This window comes from Nyctibius grandis, chromosome 7, assembly GCF_013368605.1.
Source record: "Nyctibius grandis isolate bNycGra1 chromosome 7, bNycGra1.pri, whole genome shotgun sequence".
NCBI lineage: Eukaryota > Metazoa > Chordata > Aves > Nyctibiiformes > Nyctibiidae > Nyctibius > Nyctibius grandis.
Window position 1 is genome coordinate 11,079,335 of NC_090664.1, and position 12,340 is coordinate 11,091,674.

The 12,340-nt window shown below is 45.3% G+C and overlaps 1 protein-coding gene across 14 annotated transcripts in view; it reads right to left on the bottom strand.

Moving 5' to 3' along the window:
* POMGNT2 (protein O-linked mannose N-acetylglucosaminyltransferase 2 (beta 1,4-)) overlaps window positions 1-11,118 on the bottom strand; it is a 33,050-nt gene extending 21,932 nt beyond the window's left edge. For 4 of the 14 annotated variants that reach the window (XM_068404833.1, XM_068404830.1, XM_068404824.1 and 1 more), the window contains exons 1-2: window positions 10,977-11,118; window positions 8,515-8,645 (exon numbers count right to left, since the gene is read on the bottom strand). The gene's annotated coding sequence lies outside the window, so the exon portion shown is untranslated. Of the gene's footprint in view, window positions 1-1,232; window positions 1,336-1,368; window positions 1,455-1,621; window positions 1,739-2,106; window positions 2,145-8,510; window positions 8,646-9,593; window positions 9,658-10,513; window positions 10,534-10,667; window positions 10,739-10,976 lie in introns of those variants that run through there. The other 10 variants (XM_068404840.1, XM_068404834.1, XM_068404841.1 and 7 more) reach the window with 7 other exon arrangements.
* Window positions 11,119-12,340: the final 1,222 nt, after the last annotated feature.

Below are 12,340 nucleotides of genomic sequence, written 5' to 3' on the forward strand. Positions count from 1 at the left end.
AAGACACACTTGGACAAAGGATGTACAGCAGAAGAATGTGCAACCTTCAAAGACTGCTCCAAAGAAAAAAAGACCAGACTGGGAGATTATCTTTTTGATCTGTGTTCATCAGTAAAGCACCAAGGAATTTCCAATCATGAGCCTGAGACCTCATTGCACTGTATGAAGTAAACAAAATCATTTAAAACACAGGAGATGGATGTGAGAATTGCAGTGCCAGCTGCAATGCTGTGGGACCAGTTGAGGGTAATTCAGTGAAAACAAACGATGCTATAAAATCAGTGCATCAGGAAAACTCAGCTCCCATCTCTCTGTTAGAGTCTCAAGGATGTAAGAGGGATGACACCTAATTCAGCACCAAAAACCCAACAAAAACATTTCCATCTGTATACACAAATGATGCCTCCCCTCCCATTTTGAATGCAAGCTCAAATCCAGCAGGAAGGGGATGGATGGCTTCATACCACCAGGAGCACACAGCACCCAGAGCAGACACTGCTTCCTCAGAAAGCACACATGCCATCAAATTCAAAGGAGCAAGAAACACGGCATGAAAATGAACTAAAGTGGAGGAAAGAAACAGAGCCAAAAAGAGTGCTTGCACTAAATGACACTCGGAATAAGAACCAGAAGAAGAAAAGATCTAGACCACTCTGCCTACTGCACGCTGCCATCAGCAGCCAGAAAAAACCCCAATCCTCCTTTAGCCACTTTTCCAAGAAGTTTCTTTCTCAGGCCAGCGGAGAGCAAGCCAGTGTACAGAGCTTTGGTCCAAAGGCTTTTACACTGGGCACGAGGGAAAGGGGTTGAACTGTAAATTACTGAAAATTTCTACATATTTCTCTGTTTGCAAGGGAGGAAAAGTTATGCACTCCCTTGTAACATCTTCAGTCTCTTCTAATGCTTCAGCCCTTCTAGGCAGAGGCACCACACTACTGTTCCATCTACTACAGACAAGGTGTTCTTCTGCTCGTGGTTAGCAGACATGGGCAGAGTGTGAAAAGTGAGGAGGGGAAGTGTATAGATGCACTGTAAGGCAGCCAGCGCTAAACCATCAGGGTTTCCATCTACATCAGTTCACACCGTAGAGTCAAGGACAGTAACACAGAAGAGCAACACCTGCACTACTCACAGACCGCTCTTCCAGGTGACTGGAAAAGGCTTGTTTCCCTTTCCTGCTTCAAGCCACTAAAACAAATCAATCCTCCTTTCATAAAAAGAGCTTTGCTTACCCCACACAGCACGGTGCCAGGTAGATAGAACCAATGGAAGCAACATTTGTGCTTAGATTTAAGTACATGCTTAACTCCTGGCTGGATCAGCACTTTCAACCACACATCCTTGTAGGCCATGGATTTGCATTCTTACACATCTTTAAATTTTCCAGGACATTTATCATTCTGCCTGTGATAAAGGACGGCAACACTCTGCTTGTTTCTCTTGCTCTCACGACACTGCAGAAAACAAAAATATAGATTTCTCAACAGCAAGGTGGAAGACACCGATACCCCTTTTACTCCTCTGATAATTTAGCTATGGCATATCATCACCTGGCTTGAATCAGAAAAAGGGAAAAAGACTCAAAGGGAGAAGAAAAAAAGTGGGGGAAATGGATACTTACTACAACAGAAAGAAACAAATCCATTTGCAAATCACATATGAAAAGAACATCTATATTAAATGGGATCTCGGAAGAATTAACTAGGATAAATCCACGTGCTGTTCCAGGTATTTCAGCCTATATATGGAAAATATACATTGCTCTGAGTTTATGAAGGGCTTAGTTTTATCAGTACTATTTATATACACTTTCTTCGTTCATTTTAGACATATCACTTATACTGTATAGACACTATAAATACAAAATCTATAGCAGTGCATTTATCTGTTATAGAAACAAAATTTTAAACCAACAGACTTGAGTGCTCACTGATTTTAAAAGACAACTGCTCCCTATTTTTGAAACATTTCTACATTATATATGGGCTGTGTATCCCTCCAGACAAATGAACGCTGATAAATTACGTTCTGTCTCTAGCCAGGCACTTCAAGTAATCTCCACCCTCCCACCTTCTCATCACATGAAATAAAGATGAAGCACCGCACAATGTCAGTCACGTTGCAGATCCATTCAGCAGCTGCTTCTACCTGAAACAACAGAACAGATGTGTCAAGATCTTCATCAGTCTCCACTCCAGATCAAAAGCTGAAATTTTCGCTGCAACGGACTCAGGTAACCCCTGAAAGGGTGCTGGCTAGTACATGCCCTACACAGCCACCATCACGCTAGACTGCATCCAGCTCCTCTCACAAGTTTCTCCCAATGGGATTGCTCTCCTTCCTAACCAACTTCATCTTTTATGCCTGGACAAGTGATTTCGGCTGCATCTGTGGACTGCGATACGCTTAACGAACAGCTCCATGACCTGGCTGCTCCCCAGCTACGTGCCTGCGGGAGTGCTGCCTGGGGTATCAAGCCCACTGCATGTGCTTGAGCATGTTTCCAACCCACTTTGTTACACTTTTCCCAGAAAACTCACCCAGAGTTAATTTAATGCATTTAAGGACCGAAGACCAGCCTCGCTTCCCTGCAGTGCTACCAAACATGTTACAGGCAGAGAATTTGGCCATATTCCACCTATAGGGTTTCCTCCAAAGTCCACTTCTTCTGACAACAGCTGAGCTGATGCTTGATCAGTACGAGAACAGTGCTCCATGCAACACAGCCCACCATCACCACGGAGAGCTGCTGTACCCTCACTCTGACCCTTGCAAACCCCAATCCCTCCCCTACAACAGCACAGGAGCTGGATCATTTCCACATCTCCTTATCTGACACTCAAAAAGTATGGAATTGCAGAAGGTCAGAGCACGAAACAGTGGTTACTTTTTCTTATATTCAGGCTTTACCAGCCTGCTTAGCTTAACACGACATCTCTCCACAGCTACAAAAGGGCACTCGCAGTCTCCAGGCCAGGAAGTAGCATTGAGGAGACACAGGAATAAGTAGAGGCAAGTAAACGCTTCTGAGCTTCTTCCTTAGCAAACTGCAATAAGAGTCTCCTGATCTTGGGGACTGTCAGGTTCAGCATCAAACCCCCACGGGATAAAGTTTTTTACCTTTCCAAGGGTGACTTCCAACTTCATCAACATTTAGGCAGGATCTAATGAGGAGGCGGCCCAGTATAACCACCACGGCTTTGAGGGAGAGGGAGTAGAGCCTGCATTCAGAACCACATCTGCACGTGCCTTTGCAGTGCAGTCCCATCGCTGTGTACAAACAGGCTTCCTTCCAGCCCATTCGTAAGTATCTGTACTACGCTTTCTACCAGTACTATATGAACTAAGAACCTTTAAAGTTCAAACACAAATCACTTCTTTACTGATCTGGCCAATCAAAAAATGAAGAATGATAACAAGTCATGAAATTTATCTTGTCAGCAGCCTAAATTCCTACTCGGGGCTCCAAATTATGGCAGAAAAAATGAGGAACAAAATTGAACTGTTTCTAGTGTGTTTGGATTCTGGTTTACACAGTACAGCATTATCTTTGTCAATGTGTGAGGAAATGCAATTGCACTGTGGACCTCTACATCAAAAAACTGCTGCTTTAATTAATTATTTGAGTATTAAACCAGCAAGAAAAGAATTTCTGTAGTTATTTCAGAGCTGCTTATTGCTTTCATACATGTGATCTGTCTGCAAAGGTTAATACTAATTTGCCAAAAATCTTAGTTCATTTTACTACAGAATTATTAGGGTATTAGGACTAGGATACTGGGATGCTACAATTATTAGGATACCTGGTAGTATCCTAATAAAAACAGAAGCGTTTTGAGATCCTCTTTCTACGGAGGGACTGGGGAAGAATTGAGCAGCAAAGGAGGAAGGAAAGGCTACAATTTAAGTAAGTGTGAGAATATCTACAGATGAAGAGTTAAGGACAAAGAAAGATTAAGTGAGGAACCCAGTGTCAAAGAGAAAAAAAAAATCAATGACAAAACTAGGAGTGGACTACAAACCTCCCAAGTTTAATTACAGTACCTTAGGTGTATTTAGATGCACTTGGTTTAGAGTTCACTCATTCACCTTTCTTTACTAAAAAAGTCAACCACGGGTACCAGAAATGAAATCCCACCAATCAAGAGCAATCAAGGTTACATTTTTAAAGCTAACTCTGCCCCTCTCTTCTTTTCCCCAAGCTTCCAACTTCCCATCTCAGGGCTGTCAGTAGTTGTCAGCACATCATATAAGAAACTCATCTGAACATACAATACAACTTGACAGGCAATACATCAGAAAACCTAGATGTGACAACAGCAAATTTCACCAGATGGTCCTGGATCACATCCATCCATTTAAAAAAAACTTGAAAGGAAAAAAAAAACACAGAAAAGCAGAACTTCTGAAGAAGGGGGAAAAAAAGAGAATTTGGTATATGCACTATTTCAGCCTTTGTTCTACCCATGCTGAAAAAGAAGACACACACAATAGCTCCACCGCTCGCCCTCACCAGCTCGTCCTGTCATTAATATCAGTATGTGTATTTCATTCTCCTACCCTAAGAAAAGGCTTCTAAATAAAGATGCCACTCCATTAAAAGGCAGCATGTACTAGTTATAATGGTGCTTTCCGATTGAGAAATCTCTCTCAGTGACTCTGGAGCCTGGTCCTGTTCCAGCATCAACATGGTCTCCAAGTACACCAAACCCAAGCGGTTAGCCCTGAGAGCAGCTGTGAACTTGGAGCACTTTCAAGAGTCCCTGTTAGCTACTCTTCCCATCTCCCTGTTGCTCTTGTAGGTAGCACAGATTCTGTTTGGGTTCAGGCTGCCTACAAACCTCATCAGGCTTTGCAATGGCCATTTTGGGAGAGACCTCAGATTCCCTTGTCTGCTGTCAGCCATGCAATCCTGTGAAGGCTGCTGAGATCTGCAGGTCAAGCACTGACTGTCCAGGCCTAACCTCAAGGCAGGTGAAACTGCCTTTGATACAGGCGAAGCTCAAACCACCTTCCAGCAGGTAGAGAGCACAACCTGCTCCTGATTCTGGCCTCAAGCCCACGCAAAACACAGTGCTGAGGCAGGCACAGGGTGAGGACTCTGTGCCACGCTCTGGGAGGTCAGTGCAGTCCCATGGCACAAAGCACCATGTTCATGGCAGTTAATTCACTGCCAGGAAAACAATGAAGCTGTCACTGTTCTTCAGGTGAGCATCATCAGCCTGGCCACAACAGCAGCTCAGCTGGGACAAAAGTGACAGGCCTATGAAACATAAATCAAACTGTGCTGGCTGTCACTGCTCAAGCGAGACCTTCAGGGACACCATTCCTTCAATAGCTGTGTGCAGATGTACACGTTTTGCTCTGTGAAAAGCAACTGTGTGTAACTGGAAAAAATACCATGAATCCTTGTCCTCCTGATTACACACGCTCTGAACTGAAAGGCATTTAGTCATATATTTTTTAAATTGGTAAAGCAAGTAGATATGAAACTGGATGCACAGAGGGAATAAAGACAGTGAATAACGTGGTGTAATTTTATCAAACATTTAACAGGACGGGATAGTGCTTTTGGAAATCTGAGAGCTTCTTTGAATACAAAGTTGGGACTGTGGTAGAAAGCAGATCTACTCCCTACCAGTACACAAGCTGCACTCCACTGCATAGGACCGAAGAAATCTCTCTTTGGGTCTCTGTGGCAAAATCAGTTTCCACCAAGGAAGCAGACTAAGTCTTTAAGAAAGGAGTATTTCTGTATATCATAAATAACTATTTTCCTTCCCCTAAGGAAAGTTCCTTCCATTATAAACCCTCCTCTGCTCTTAAACAAAGTGCATCCATGTCCTGAGTGAGAAACATCTGTGAGGGGGAACACTCCAGTGCACTGGTGGAGAACTGGTGCAGTGGTGCTTTAGAAACTGTGAGTGGACTGGGCTCCAGAGATTACTAATGAAAAGGGCTTTTTTAACAATGGCTGATGGCTACTTCATGACTTCTGAAGCAGCAGTTTATTTTCTCCATCCAATCCATTTTACAATTATCACCTTTAGCACAGAGAGGAAGCTACTTTTACATCATGGACCTGAGAACAAAAGGCTTACAAAAAAGTCAATTCTCCCTTCCTCCTCAAACTTCAACAAGGAATATCTGATTTTTTACTCTGCCTTTGTCATTTTAACATAAAAGAAAAAGTCAGTGACATTTTCAAGTTTTGCTGTTGTGCACCAGTGGGGTTTCAAATACTGCAGAGGAACGTAATTACATTTACTGACACTTTTGACTGAAACTTAAATGTTGTGACAGCACATAATAGTCTCTTACAGATAAGAAAAACAGGCATTGAGCTCAAAATGTATGTTCTGATTAAACTTAAAACGGACACCACCTTTTTAGTGGAGTGCCTTTTGGCATCTGAAAGTTTTTCTATAAATACTAGACTATAATTTTTCAAAAACATCAACTTTCTACAGAGAGAAAAATAAACAACTTACTATTTAATTGTTCTCAGCAGAAATACTGTAAAACAGAAGATGTTAAGAATAATATGGATTTAATAAAATTGGTAAAATGTCACCTCCTCCCATTTTGATATTTAATTATATCTCATTAGAAAAGCAAAAATACTGCAAGTCAAAGTCCAAGAATCAGCTGTTTATTTATTTATAGGCATTTATATCGTGCTCATCACCATAGCAACCAGGAACCTTTTTTTAATTCTCGTTCAAAGGAAAAGTTGTGATTTTGAAATGCGACCCTTTTTGATGTTACAGTGCAAATAGGTACTTACGTTCTATGCTGTGAACACTTAGGCAAGTGCTTAAAGTACCTAAATAGACCCAAGTCAAAGGCATTGTGAAAGAGAAAGAAAAAAAGAAAAGAAAAAGGAACTGAAAGAGGGTACATTTAGATTAGATATTTGGAAGAAATTCTTTACTGTGAGGGTGGTGAGACACTGGAACAGGTTGCCCTGAGAGAAGCTGTGGATGCCCCCTCCTTGGCAGTGTTTAAGGCCAGGTTGGATGAGTCTTTGAGCAACCTGGTCTAGTGGAAGGTGTCCCTGCCCGTGACAGGGGGGTTGGAACTAGGTGATCTTTAAGGTCCCTTCCAACCCAAACCATTCTACGATTCTATGATTCTATGATTCTATGAAAGGAACTGAGAAGCAAGTGAGAAAGAGGGAAAGAGTAAAGGGCTTTCCTATGAAAATTCACATTGCACTGGGTCCTACAATAAGCCATGACCTTGCTGGTGCATTTTTCCTGTAATAGTAAGTGAATGGTTCATGGAGCACAGTTCAATTAATCACGAGTGATCAACAAGTTCCCAATTTGTGCTGAGGACACCGGTGAATATTCTTGAGCAAGGATTTCTAAGAGGATAGTAGCTCATAAAGGAGGCTGCAGAGGGCTGCCTCTCTTTTGAGAGCAGAGGAGTCAAGAGCCTCACTTTGCTACTCTCATCTGATCCCTCCAGCAATTAGCCATTATCAAATTCCCACAGAATTAATAGACCTTTTAAAAAATGCCATCTGCTCGCAAAACATCAAAGAAATGAGTAAATTAGAACATTGCTCCTGCATACACTATTATAGAATGAATTACCAGGTATGTCATGCATTGCAGTTTCCCCACAATGCTCCTGGTGTGCACAAGCACACAATTACTTTTCAGACCCTCAAAAGGGATTGAAATTCTTTTTGTACTATTTCATCTGGTTGCTTCCCACCACCATATAGATTATACACATACACGCACAACGTAGTACTTCAGATCCTTTTAAAAGCTAATGAACTTCTAATTGGGACTGAAAGAAAAATAGAAGAGATCTTTGGCCTGTTGTCATTTTGCTATATAAGAGATCTTATGATGAAGATTTCCTCAAGACACAGGTATATGACGTATTACCTTCAAGTCTGCATTTAGTTTGATCCTATACTCTTCATAACCAATACTGTCCAAAGCAGTTGAATAAGGAGTGTTCAATTGTTCCTAAACCAAACACATAAATCTTTACACAAGACTGGCAGTTACTTTGTAGTCTTTTTTTAAGCTGTATTCTAAATAGGGCAGAAGCTGCATGTATGACAGGAGGAAAAGTGACAAGTTCCTTATCTGGAAAAGCACCAGCAGGCACCGTTATCGGAGCAGACCAGCTCTTTTAAAGTGGCCTGATGAAGCTATTTTTAAAAACACCTAATAACATCACAGAGGAGAATCTGATCTCTGCAAAGGTGAGCTGTGTAGCTCAATACTCCTGGGAGGCAGCTAATGAAACTGAAGCTTGTCAGACACAGACTGCATCCAGTAATTGGCTTTGAAAACTCACAGTTTAAATTCCACCACGCTGAGCTCAATGCCCCGCTCACAGCTTGCTCCAAGCGCAGGCAGAGCCGAGGGTTGTCTAGCGTGACCAAATGTGAGCGGCCGCCTTTCCACTGCCTGCACCGTCAGGCCCAGTCTGCATCCTTGGAGGGCAAAGAAAGAAACCTACTTTCTTCCAGCACCTCACACCTACCAGTTCGCTGCCAGGAGAGGGAGAGACAGTTGCAGAGGTAAGAAGGCAGAGAGGTGTCGTAGCAGGTGGCGTGCTGATGGAGGAGGAGGGAACACGTCCTACCACAGAAGGTGAAAGAAAGGAGTGAAGATCTAGAAGAAGAAGGAAGAGGGTCCCATGTCATGCATTCATCCAGCACAGCAGAGCCACCAACCAATGCTAACCTTCAGTCAGCGCTTTGTGCTGACTGTGCAAAGTCCCTTAGGAACAGACACTGGCTTCCCCAGGAAGATGGCCAGCAAAACAGGGGAAGTGTCACCCATTTTCCTTGAAACTCCACTTGCCCTTCCTTAGCCCACTCCTCCTCAAGCTTTATGGACCCACAGACCCATTCTACCCCTTGCTCCAAACCACAAAACTGAATTCTGTGACCATCCTGGATAATAACTGAATAAATTATTGTCCCACGGTGTGAAAAGGCAAAATTTTGCCTGCACAGCTGAGAACTTTTGACTGGTTCTAGCTCTGTGGCTTAACGCTCTCCTTTGCGCCACCTTTTTTGTGATTCTTCCTGCCTCCCACCTCTTCCTGGAAAAATCCGCTCCGTTGCAGCCTAGATACCCTCTGGCTGGAAAAGCCATTTTAAATAGAAAGCAGGTTCTTCTGCTGAGAGAAGTCATCTATGGCTCTGTTTATTTGAATAAAATGACAGTTTTATCAGTGGAGGATCTTTAAGCCTCTATGTTTTAAAACACCTCCTAAAGACCTTGCTGTGTTGGAGCACAGGTCAGATATAAATCTGTTAAAAACTCTGGGGTACAGTAACTAAATGGGGGCTGCTGTCATAGGGAACTGTTTAAACCAACAGCACTTACTGAAGACTTTAAGGCAATTTTTAAGAGAAGGAGGTGAGAATAAGGGGAATGAGAATACCCAATTTTCAGATGATTGAAGCGAACCTCAGTAAGGTCACAGTGAGATGCGGCTCAGGAGACTGGAAATTTAACTGGAAAAAGATTTCCATACAGCCAATCCATTTTGTACATTGCTTAATAGAGAATGGGCTCTAGGTAATTAGTCCCAAAACATTAACCAGGTACCTCGACTGCATGTTCATGGCACACTTCGCAAGTGTTGGAGGCTGAACTCCAGCTCTGATGACAGCTAATTAAAACACAAAAGTGAGACTCCAAGTAAAATTGCCACCTTGCAATCATAAACCGTTCAAAATGCGCTCTTGCAGAAAAGCAGACTGCAAAGCAGGTTTCCTCTATCTAGTTCATGCATTTGGTATCTACCACGTTTTTGAAAATGACATTGCAGAACAAACACCTTGTCTTACAGTCGATGTGTTTAGCATACATCGGATTTGTTTGGGGGAGAAGGTCACCCCAGAGGATAAGAGCTCTTCTGGTTCTCAGCTAAGTCAAGGCTTGAGCTAACAAGAGCCAATCTATCAGTTCAAGTGTTTCGAGATCACTGTTAAAAGGAGCTGTTACTGTTTTATTACCAAAGTCAACAGACTCTCCTGAATCATCAGTCACCGTTTAAAAGTCAGCATTTGTCAATAGTTATCCAACTCTGGTGCTGGTGTGAAAACACCAATATGTTCCCTTGCCTTTACCAGTTGTTCACATACAGTCATTATTCTCATCACCCGAGAGGAGTGTGCCTCTTCACTTTCTTTTTTTTCCAAAGCAGCAGCCATTACTTTAATAACCCATTTAAACATTGGGTTAATTGAGAGGGGTTGGAAGGAAGCACAAGCAGACCAGTAAGCCTGACTTCAGAACATGCATGTGCAACGCACCCAGAGCCAACACACGCAGGAGAAACTTTTCCACCATGCTTAGTCAGCACACAATAATTAAAAGGGGCAGGATGCGATAAATTCAGCATCCGTATCCACGGGGGCCAAATTCACAAGGACTGGTAAGCTTTCAGAGCCGAAGACAGGTGTCTGGGGGGGGTTCCCAAGGCACTCGGCCATCAAGGAAAATTGTCAGGAGAACAAACTTACATCTTTCCTTGCCCTGGCAGGCTTTAAACCTGCAGCGTCTTTGACCTCTAGGGAGGTTATTAGAGTTTTAATTGAACCGTGTTTCTGTGGTGCAGGCAGCTACCTACAAGAGCTAACCCTGCCAGCGTCGCCTGCCCCCGGTACCGGGCCGTACCGCTTTCGCTCCCCGGCGTTGGAGAAGAAAGGCTTCCACGGTCCCGGGTGTCAGCTCCGCTCCGTGTAACCCTGGGGGGGTTCCGTGGGTTATGTCCACACACACATCCCCGCCCCGCGCCTCCCCACAGCGGAGCCGCCGCCGACCACGAGACATCGCCCCGGTCACCCCGCTCCCGCTTCACCCACCTTCCCCTCAGAAAAGAGGCGGCAGCCGCCGGCCCCCGCGAACCGCCCCCTGCGGGTGCCCGGCCCGGGCCTCCCCCGGCCCGGGCCGCCCCCGCCCCACGGCCGCCCCGCGCCGCCTCACCTGCCGCCCACGGCGCCAACAGCAGCAACCGCCCCCTTGGCCCGCCCCGCCGCCCCTACCGCCTCCTCACCGCCTCCCCGCCTGCGGCGGGCGGCGCCGCAACCTCCTCGCAGGCGGGCGCTGTCCGCCGAGGGGCCGTGCCGGCGGCGGGGCGGGGCGGCACCACCCCCCCCGCGCTCCCGGCGGCGGCGGAGGGTGGTGACGGGGCGGGGGGCGGGCGGCCCCTCGCCCGCCGCGCACGCTCAGTGCCGGGCGCCGCGACAGGCATCCTGGGGAGCGTAGTGTGCGGGTGGCGGCGTGCGGCGACATGGGGCAGGCTCCCCGGCGGGGTGTCTAGTGCAGACCCTGGAGCCGCTCCAAGTCACCCCTGCTCCCACCGCAGTCCGGTGGCTTCCCCTCACAGCTTTCTCCCCAGGCTGCCCAGACCTTCCCCGTCCCATTTCCTTCACTCCTCTGCTTCTCCCAGCCGTCTGCATTCCTCACCCCTGCTCCTCACCTCTTCCCCAAATCTCCTTCAACCCCCCACTTCACTCTTCTGCTGTCCTGCCACTGCCTTCCCACACTGACCTTCCCCTGTTCCTCCGGGTCCCTCCCTGACCCTCACCTTTCCTCTGCCCGAGGGCCTCCTTGCTTGCAGCCCATGCTCCCTGGCCTCTTGCTGTCTTTGACTCAGAACATACATGCTAAAGTGGAGGGCCACCATCCTTACTAAGAGTACATGGCTTCAAATCTATCAGAAAAACCTGACAGATAACAGGCACCTGCACCTTTACTGGAGGAAGGTTCTTCCCACCAGGGAAAGTGCTACAGCAGCAGCAGGTCACATTCATGTCATGGGGTTTAGTAAGGTCAGACTTTAGCAGAGGAATGCCAAGATTATAACAGCTTGAATAAACCACCGAGAACACGCTAAGTCCAATACAAGAGGTCGTATCAACTGAGCATGTGGACACGTGTGCGTACAGCACCTCTGCTTGACCCAGCCTCTCCCAAAGTCAACGCGGCTTTTGTTATTCACTTCACTGAGGCTTTTGATTTCTCATGGGAGCTTTCCATTTCCACACCTACACAGTGCTCTCAGTCAATGAGAAGGTCAATTAATGGTTTCGTAGCATCTTTCATGTTAGCTGGTGTTTGTATGCATAACTAAATACTCCCAGAGTGACAGGATCGCTAAACATGGAAATTAACGTAAACTTTAACTGTTGAAATGGTTGCCCCTGAAAAGCTGATAGTCATTTGGGGGAAATAAAATTTAATAGCGTCGTACTTCTTCCTCCAACCTCTTTTTCTGTCTTGCAGATTTTGTAGCTAATGATCCGAAGAAATAACTTGTGTTATAAGAGATACACATGAGAACTGAG